Source organism: Schistocerca gregaria, chromosome 5 (assembly GCF_023897955.1).
Source record: "Schistocerca gregaria isolate iqSchGreg1 chromosome 5, iqSchGreg1.2, whole genome shotgun sequence".
Taxonomy (NCBI): Eukaryota; Metazoa; Arthropoda; class Insecta; order Orthoptera; family Acrididae; genus Schistocerca; species Schistocerca gregaria.
Genome location: NC_064924.1, coordinates 560,674,426 through 560,684,519, shown reverse-complemented (window position 1 = coordinate 560,684,519; position 10,094 = coordinate 560,674,426).

Here is a 10,094-nt window from a genome sequence, read left to right as displayed (position 1 = left end):
TGGCAACACACGAACAGTTCATAAACTTAGTCATCTCAGAAATTCTTTCTCTCTTTTCGCGAAAGACAATGGCAATGCCCTTTTGTATGTCAGATAAACCACTCAGTTTCCGCTGTAACATCACAATATGCGTCGTTACATGATTAAAAGAATGAGTGATGCAACTAATTAATCTGAGTCCGAACAACCGCATGCCCGTAGAAGCAAAATGGGTCTACACATTTCTTTTTCTCATTCTTATGAGAGTGTCCTGTGTCCTGATTTTCATTTTTCACCCTTCCTGAAAGTCTGTGGTCAAGCGTGAACGATTTGAATGCAGTAGCAAACGAACCAGAGAAGTGGTGGGCTTCTTAATCTTCTCCCAACCTAAACGGTGTCGGTGGAAGGCAGAGAGCAGGAACAGGAGCGCTTGGCCAAAGATGAGTGAAGCAGAACGTTTTCTTAGCAGAGGTTGGTCGTGGGCCTCCCCCACCATCTCGGGCATGTCGGAGAGCTCCGCGCCACGGTTACAGGTTCAGCTGTTCTAAAGATAGGTAGGCGACCAGATGTTCCGTCAGAGCGTCTGTGTCGGACAAGGGACAAAACGTATTTCAGTCTGATAATAATAAATTTTTGATCTCGGCAATTTCTTTTCCTAGCTATTTTTGAATGACTATTCAGGTTCTGGTAACAATTTTTGGTTCAGTTAATCAGTGTCGTAATGGTGTGATTTCCGTTAGGCGCGACCACGTGGTATATAGATTCAAAGCGCAGTCCAAGCCTTGAATGTTACAGTCTGCCGTATTATTTAATTTGTGCGGGACATTTTAAATTATCAATAATATTGTACAGAGCGTATATTCGGCAAGATGAATCGATTTGATTCCAAGCGCTTCACGCAAAGACATGCATCCACCAAAATCCTGCTTGAAGCCAGCCACGATGTGCATACAATTGTACCCACGTCGATATTTTTTTTTGCCGTGTGAATTAGTGCATGTGAATGTCTGTGTCACAAACTTGAGCAGTAACCACGTGCTCCCCAGAATTTCCCACACCACAGGACTCTACAGATTAAGCCCAACGTGACTTGTTATTCTCGTGTGAGAAAGCCACAGGACCATATATAAATGTACCAGGAATGTTTTGTCCATCTATTAAATACAAAAGAATTACTGTTAACTTGCGAAATATTAGTCAAAAATAAATATTTTATCATTTGAAGCTATTTCCGTGACCGTTAATGTATTTTCAATACATCTGAAAATATTGCCACACTTGTAGTCTTGATGATTACGCTCCTAAAATCCAAAGTGATTGGTTCAAGTTTAGCTAACGGTACGTAGCTTTCTCTGACTGCCCCATAGAATACTACAGCGTTATCCGTTGCGACTTTAATAAATTCAGTCAGCAAAGGAATGGATTCTAAAAATTTAGATGGGCCTAAATCTATTTCAAATAATGGAAAAAAGCTATTCAGAGAAGGTTACGTCGCCAAAGAAAAATAAGAGCGAATGTGCACAGGATATACCATCACATATTTTAGTTCAATACACAGGACGCAAAAAGTCCTGCCTGAGAGGGGAGCAGCGGCAGGAGCAACAGCAGCACTAGTGGGGGAGGGGGGGGGGGGCAGAAGTGGGGGGGGGCAGTACGTTCCAGTTGGTCAGCAAGTGAATGTCACTCTGTTACCGCGTCGTGATGTGCGGAGAGACTTTGCATTATTAATGCGAGAAACTCTGACCCTACTTGATTCACACTGTACAAAACTGAACATTAGACGGTTACATTTACCTCCATTTAGCGAAGTTTAGGTGCACCGGTCGCATTCAGAAACCACATGACAACGAGGGGCTGAATTTACCAGTTTCAGGGCGAGCTAAACTATCATGGACAGGCCCAACTGAATTTTGCAGGAGACAGAATTTCTTGAACTTTGAATAGGATTTTGACTGCGAACTGTACTAGATGCTGAGGAAAGAAGAGACTTTTGATAAAATGTTACTATTTTCTGCATGTGATACAGAGTTAATTTAAATTAATGGATTCACTCTTGAAAAAGTAATTCAATGATTTAAGTAACTGCAGCCTCACTACCTCACAGTATCAAATAAGAGTTTCTTTTTAGCTACAGAGAGCTGGAAATATGCACAAGTGGAAAGTAGTTACAGGTAACTGGTTCACGATTATATTCAGGTTACCTGACTCACAAGTTTACAGATCCTTGTTGCACGGCGGACAAGTAGACGGCAGTGGGAAATAATAGGTTGTAGCACCCTTGTGGCAGGTTGGGTGGTTAGATTTCGTTTTAGTCTATTCGTTGTTGTCTGCACGTTCGCTTTCTTCAATGTTGCTGCCCTTTCACATCAGGAATACAACAGCTGTGATACAGTGTTGCGAAGAAAATAATGAGATACCTACTCATACAGCTTAGTGCGTAGTGTGCCAGGTTGCAAGATGCTGAGTTGACCCAGACACGGACAGAATCTTCGCAGGATGTCAATGAATGTTGGTCTAGCGCACTGGCCACCATGGGCTTGGATTTAGACGATTTTCCACGCTCATTTAAGCTAATAAGGGTACCCAATTTGTGACTCAGAAGGAACACAAAAACAGTTAAAGTGCTAAAACCACGCACATCAGAATTTACACGATTCACTGGCAAATGCTAGACACAACTTGTCACCCGTAAATTAAATCACAGCTGCAACTACAGAATGGGCATCCGTCCAGACTCTTGAAGTAGAACAAATTCATAAATCATGTATGATGTACAGTGTGTGATAGGATAAACGTTAGGAAGGATAGAATGGACATGGAGGTGCTTTCGAAACAAAACTGCTATTCGGGAAGAACAACGTACCGATAAAACCAAATGAAAATGATCTTAGATATTAAGTGCACGATGATGGTAAGTAGGTAGCTAGTAGTACACGAAACATTCACTGGGTTACTCAGGTGATAATTATTAACACTAAAATAACATTCTTCTTAATAGTGCTGCGTTAGTTGTTGCATTACTGAATGCTCATTTGGAAATATATCTGGTAACTTTTAGATTTCTCTCTACGACCACGAAGGAAAAACTGCCAGAATTTGACTGCCTGCTTGTGTGGTCCCATTGCATACCTGCTAGGGCCAGCCATGAGTGCGGAATTCTAAAAAACGTACAGCTGCAAAGCATACTGAAACACAGTATACTAAATTCGTACGAACGGTAGAGACGCTTCCGAAAATGTTCCCGTGCAAAGATTCTATTGTAGAGTGTTTCCCTTCCTTCAGCTTGTGAAGAATTTATCACTATGCTACTGGCTCGAGTATACAGCAGTGCTTGTTCTTGGCAGAGATTTGTTTGTGGTCTTTTTGGTGTAGAAATCATTTCAACTGGGACGATAGGACATACCCAACGACGATAGAATTCGTCCCTCAAGTAGTTCCAAACAGGTCGCAGAGTTCCACCCCTGCAGGTGGATTACTATCTATAGCCTCAGGTTCGTTCACGAGACCAACGAAGAGACGTTTGAGGTGTCAGTGAGGGCAGTAGCGCACAGTCTGATGACCGTAAAGTTCAGAAACAGAAACTCCTTTTAGCGGACGAGCCCCAATGATGAAATTTTCTTCCGCGACTGGGACTCAAACTGGTCGCTTTCGTTGATGTGTTATCTGCAGGGAGTATGGATGAATGGCACTACGTTTAATATAACACGTACAGTCATTTTTAATCACAACTATCAGTACCCACCTACCCTCACTAACATTAGTAAAACGCAGCCACTGTGCCACAAGGACTGACTGAGTGAAATAGAGAGACATCGTGGTGAGAGAGAGAGAGAGAGAGAGAGAGAGAGAGAGAGAGAGAGAGAGAGAGAGACCTAAGGGACGAGGGTGCTGGTGGTAATGATATTAAATGCTCCCCATTGACGATACTCTTGTTGTTGTTGTTGTTGTGGTCTTCAGTCCTGAGGCTTGTTTGATGCAACTCTCCATGCTACTCTATCCTGTGAAAGCTTCTTCGTCTCCCAGTACCTCCTGCAACCTACATCCTTCTGAATCTGCTTAGTTTATTCATCTCTTGGTCTCCCTCTACGATTTATACCCTCCACGCTTACCTCCAATACTAAATTGGTGGTCCCTTGATGCCTCAGAACATGTACTACCAACCGATCCCTTCTTCTAGTCAAGTTGTGCTACAAACTCCTCCCCAATCCTGTTCAGTACCTCCTCATTAGTTATGTGATCTACCCTTATAATCTTCAGCATTATTCTGTAGCACCAAATTTCGAAAGCTTCTCTTCTCTTCTCTTCTTGTCCGAATTATTTATCGTCCATGTTTCACTTCCATACATGGCTACACTCCATACAAATACTTTCAGAAACGACTTCCTGACACTTAAATCTATACCCGATGTTAACAAATTTTTCTTCTTCAGAAACGCTTTCCTTGCCATTGCCAGTCTACATTTTATATCCTCTCTACTTCGATACTCTTATACGACAGCTATTTCGTGGACAGGAAGTAGAATCCATGTAGTCACATGGCAGGACGATCAGTACGCCTGGGAATACCAAAGTGCCGGATACCAGAACACACAAGAATTGATCTGCACAAAATTTAGCGGCTCTTTCAGATTGTATTTAAATGATGCTGATCTATAGAATGAGTTACTACTTGACTAATTGTGTTATTCTGATATTGTCTGTTCAAACATGCCATGATACACTTCCATTTGATATGAATCTAGAAGAAAATCAAACTGAAAGGTGTGCTAAATTACATCTGCATGGTTGCTCTGAAATTCACACTTAAGTGCCTGGCAGAGGGTTATTCGAACCATTTTCATACTAGTTCTCTACCATTCCACTCTCGAATGGCGCGTGGGAAAAAGGAACAAATAAATATTTCCGTTCGAGCTCTGATATCTCTTATTTTATTATGATGATCAGTTCTCCCTACGTAGGTGGATGTCAAGAAAATATTTCGACAAAATATTTTCGCATTCGCCAAGAGAAAGTTGGTGATTGAAATATGGTAAATAGATCTCGCCGCAAAGAAAACCGCCTTTGTTTCAGTGACTGCCACCCGAACTCGCGTATCACATCAGTGACACTCTCACCCCTATTGCGCGATAACACGAAATGAGCTGCACTTCTTTGCACTTTCTCGATGTCCTCCGTCAATCCTACCTGGTAAGGATCCCACACAGCGCAGCAGTATTCCAGCAGAGGACGGACAAGTGTAATGTAGGCTGTCTCTTTAGTGGGTTTGTCGCATCTTCTAAATGTTCTGCCAACAAAGCGCAGTCTTTGTTTCGCCTTCCCCACAATATTATCTATGTGGTTTTTCCAATTTAAGTTGCTCGTAATTGACATCCTACGTAATTAGTTTAATTGACAGTCATATTTGTGCGATTTATTGTATACCAAAAATTTATCGGATTTCCTTTAGTACCCATGTGGATGACCTCGCACTTTTCTTTGTTTAGTGCCGATTGCCGCTTTTCACACCATACAGAAATTCTCTGTAGATCATTTTGTAATTTGAATTGATCGTCTGACGATTTTAGTAGGCGGTAAATTACAGTGTCATCTGCAAACAATCTAAGGGGGCTGCTCAGATTATCACCTTGATCATTTATGTAAATCATGAACAGTAGAGGGCCTATGACACTGCCTTGCGGAACGCCAGATATCACTTCTGTTCCAATCGATGATTTATTGTCTATCACTACGAACTGTGACCTCTCTGAGAGGAAATCACGAATCCAACCACATGCACACAATTTGATTAACAGTCGCTTTTCAGGAACGGTATCAAAAGCCTCATACACAGGCTCTTACAAGGCCCAGGTGAACTTCAGAGAAACACAGGTCTCACGCAGCGCATCAGTTTTTGGTCAAGAAACAAATCTCTTTTTAGTCCTCGTTTACGTTCTAGATGGATGAATGAAGTGCACTGGTCTCGTACGCAAGAGACAGTAGTCACATCGTAGCTAGTACTTGTTCTGATTTTTTTGCCTTCGGTATGTCTTAGCCGCTGTTATTTTTGTTGTTGTTACACGTTGCGTTTTGTACCCAGTGTGGACTAATAATTTTTTAAGCTCACTGACATGAGAAAGGGTTATGGTGATGCCAACGGCTCAGTAGGAGACTCTGCGATCTTCGGTTTCCTAGAAGAAACTAGTCACACCGCAGTAACGTTGCTGCATTTTATTGGCAGCCTTCGAGGAAGGTAGAGTCTTCGTGTTAAGCACGTTAGCAAGCAAGCGTCCCGTGAGAACATCGGACGCTAAGGATACCTTCATGGAAAGGGGTAGTAAACTACTACTCGTGTACAGTGCTGTAGCTACAAGCCACAACGACGCTGAGGCGCGCATTGCAGGAGAGCAACCTACACGTGTACCGCGTGCAGAAGGTGCAAGCACCAATGTAACAGGACTTCCTACCTCGTTTGGAATTTCATTGATAAACTGCTGCTGATACCACGTTTGCGTGGAAAACAACTTGCGGAACAAGAAATCGATATTTTGGAAGACAATTTTCGCTGTCCGGTTTACATATAAGACGCGAAATTATTTTGATATCCCAGTCAAGTGTCAGTTTTCCAAGCATCATTTGTTTTCAGTAATAGTGTCTGTAAACCAGCCACCCCGATTTCTTGAGCACCGTGAAGCGAATATCAGTACATTTGAAATATTTTTAATGTAGAGAGGGTACCATTTACATAGATTTCCGTGAGGAGGGGTAGAAAGTATCCCAAGGAAAATGAGTTTCAAAATCTTCGATAAAAGATGTTTAAAAATTAATGCGCCCGGAAAGTTTTATTAAGCCCACCCACATCACACGAGTTGTGAAAAAAGTGGGAAGCGATAACTGGTCGAACATCATTACGCTCCAACGTTTTGAATATTACAATGTCTACAAACACATTTTTAGGCTAATGCATAGAATCGGTGAGTATTTTGTCACCATCCATATACTGCGTGCTAGGCCTTTGCCGCTAAAACCGAAACAAATTTGACTGTATCGCAGGATACAGTGTTGTTACCAAGAACTCAGATTTTGCTCATTCAGTGAATACTGCAGCGAACTGTTGTACACAGTGTGACGTAGTAGTTAGCGTCGCTGGCTGGCGTGCTGCAGGCGCCAGTTCAAACCCGACCTCCAGTTCTTATTTTGTGTATAATATTTCTGAGGCTCTCGAAAAATCTTACGTTTGTAAGGGCTGTATATTCTTGAATATTCTATGTTTGTATAAATAGCAGCACTCTCTGTCCAAGAGTTTTCGTTACGACGTGACAATACATCTGTCTTCAACAGTCTTGTTCTAAAATGGAAGGAAATGTTCTTCTTCTCAACTAAATAAATGAAATTAATAGCTTCATAGTCAGTCCAGTTCTTCTGTGTTTCTTCACTCCAGATGACACAGCTTCATTCTCATTTTAAAAAGTAGCTGACGACCTGACAAACTAATCAAGGTTCAGATGAGATAGAACGATTACACGGAGTCGGAAACCTATTGTCGAATCTGATATCGGGCTTCCAGAACTGGATTTTGATTTCCAGTATACGTATGTGTTTCTTTGATCAACCAGATGCGGAGTCCAGAAATCAGTCTACGGAAATTCAGAATTTGCAGCCCATGTAAATCTTATGACTTTCACGAATTGGAAATACTTACGCACACCGAATATTTTACTAGTGCCAATAGTCACAATCAGAGGCCGGACAAAAATATGGAAAATCCCGAGAAATGCATTCTTAGACTGGACTGATGGGGTTGAACGAACCAAACTACGAGGTCATCAGATCTTCCAACCTATATGTGTCAAGCCGTAAGAAGTCCTAAAAGGAAAAAGGGCACAGATTACACATGCTGATGAACCCGATTGTAACCGAGAATCAATCAAGCCAAGAGAGAAAAGCAAATAGACGTGAGGGATGGGTATGAGGATGAAGTGAAGGGGAGTTAGTTGCTCCGCCCAGAAAGCATGTAAAATGTAAAACCAGATAAGCGGCTTTGGCGTCGTTCGGTAACACCGGAGAGAGCATGTCAGCAAGTTTAATGTTTCGCCTTAACGTGGCCAAATTGGAGTGTCCATTAGAATGTGGGCCACCGTCAGAAAGACATGTTATGCAATGGAAGATGCAACTTCTACTTCCGCAAGAAAATTAAAAACGCTGCCGGACTGATGAAATCTCAGGAAAGGAAAAAAAAATGAACACTCGAGCGACTGGCAGGGACAATTGCCCTACCTCAGAGAGGAGTAGAAACCACCTTCACAGGTAAAATGTAAAACCAGATAAGCCGCTCTGGCGTCGTCCGCTAACAATGGAGGGAGCGTGTCAGTAAATTTAATGTTTCGCCGTAAGGTGGCCAAATCGGGGCCGTCCGCTAGAATGAAAGACACCATCCTGCAGTGGCCATAGGTCAGACAGGTGTACAGTGTGGCCAATATGAAGCCGACAGAGAATGGAAGATTCCCTGCAAGGAGCGTGAAGGAAAGAAATCCACGTGGTCACGATCGCCTTCATTGATCGCAATTTCTCCTGAGAAACCCTGGCACCTTGATCCGTGTTCCAAGCTTCCAACAACTGATGGCGCAGAGTCGACCAAAGGTCCAGCTCCAGTAATGCTATATCCGAAATCCGCTTCATGGTAACCAACTTGCCTAACCAGTCAGTATGTTCATTTCCTGGGATCCGAACGTGACCTGTGGTCCAGATAAAGACGACCGAGCATCCACATTGATGGAGCTCGGAAAGGATCTCCTGGATATTTACAACCAACTGGTGTCACACAGATCGATAGCCTGAAGATTGTTCAGGAAATCGCTATCGATTATAAATGTCTCACTGGTGAAAGAACGAACGTGAGTGGAATAACAACCTCTGCTTCTGTACAGCAGGGAGCATAGTTCACTGAACCTTGCATGTATGTAGGAATCTTATATTCTTGAATTATCTTTTCTCTTTCCAAGACGGTAAAGTCTGGTGAATAAGGGGAATGGTGTTCCCCGCAGTTGGGAGGGGCACAAGGAGTGTTCATATGCAACTGGCGGCCACAACCACTACAGATGGGACAGACATAACAACGCACAGACATGCATCTGAACCTCATTCATTTGAAGCACAGCATGAGAAGAAGAAAGTAGTGTCTCGCAACGGACCAATTCACCATTACACTTATTTTTTGGGACACCGACTCGCCTTCAAAGGTCAAGATGAAGTCCCCATTATCTCTGTACATTGGTCCCCACAAAAGCCAAGATACACAACCCATTGCCCCAAAGTGGCACACAACTAATCTGTCTTTAAAAGGTCACGCTGACAATTGTTTTGGGGGTGGTAGCTACAGGAAGGTCAACCAGCTAATCACAGGTAGTCAGCACCCACGATTGAACAGGGAGTGCTGTCTTAGACCCCAAATCTGTCGTCATGGTGTTCCCATTACCTTAAAATATTATCTCTATTTCTTGTCGCTGTCATTAACTTAGCATGGACTGCTGAAGAAAAAGAATTATCACACGATACTACAGATTATCAGTGGGCTGCACAACTTTATTTTGGCTCCACTAGCACTGTGCTACGATGCTGTGGCGGGGACATTTCACTATATACAAAGGCTGCCGACATGTACCTGCTAACAAGCTAAAAGTTTAGTATGCAAATTTGTTTTCCATGTGATAATTTAAAGCTTTACCGTATCGTATGAAATATGGCTCACAGTACAGGGTGCGTGAAAAAGGACTTTACAACTTCGGATTCATACAGAAACTGGATAAGATAACTTACAGAACCGGTAGATGCGTCATTTAGTAGCAAACATGCTGAAGTTTGATTCACATAGTGTATCAGTTCGCCATCCCGCCACCAGGAGCGCCAGTATAGTGCACAGTTAAAATGGCTTCTTTCACTCGTGTGGAGCGTGATCGCTGTGGGTTTTGGGTTTATGAAGCGAACTCTGCAATAGCTGTTCGGCGTAAATTTCGCGCCGAATATGGTAAAGAACTTCAACGCAGGCCTACAATTTACCCTTGGCATAAGAACTTTGTTGTTGAAACGGGCTGTTCACTGCGACAAGATAAATTACCAGGTCGCCCACGTGTTGATGATTA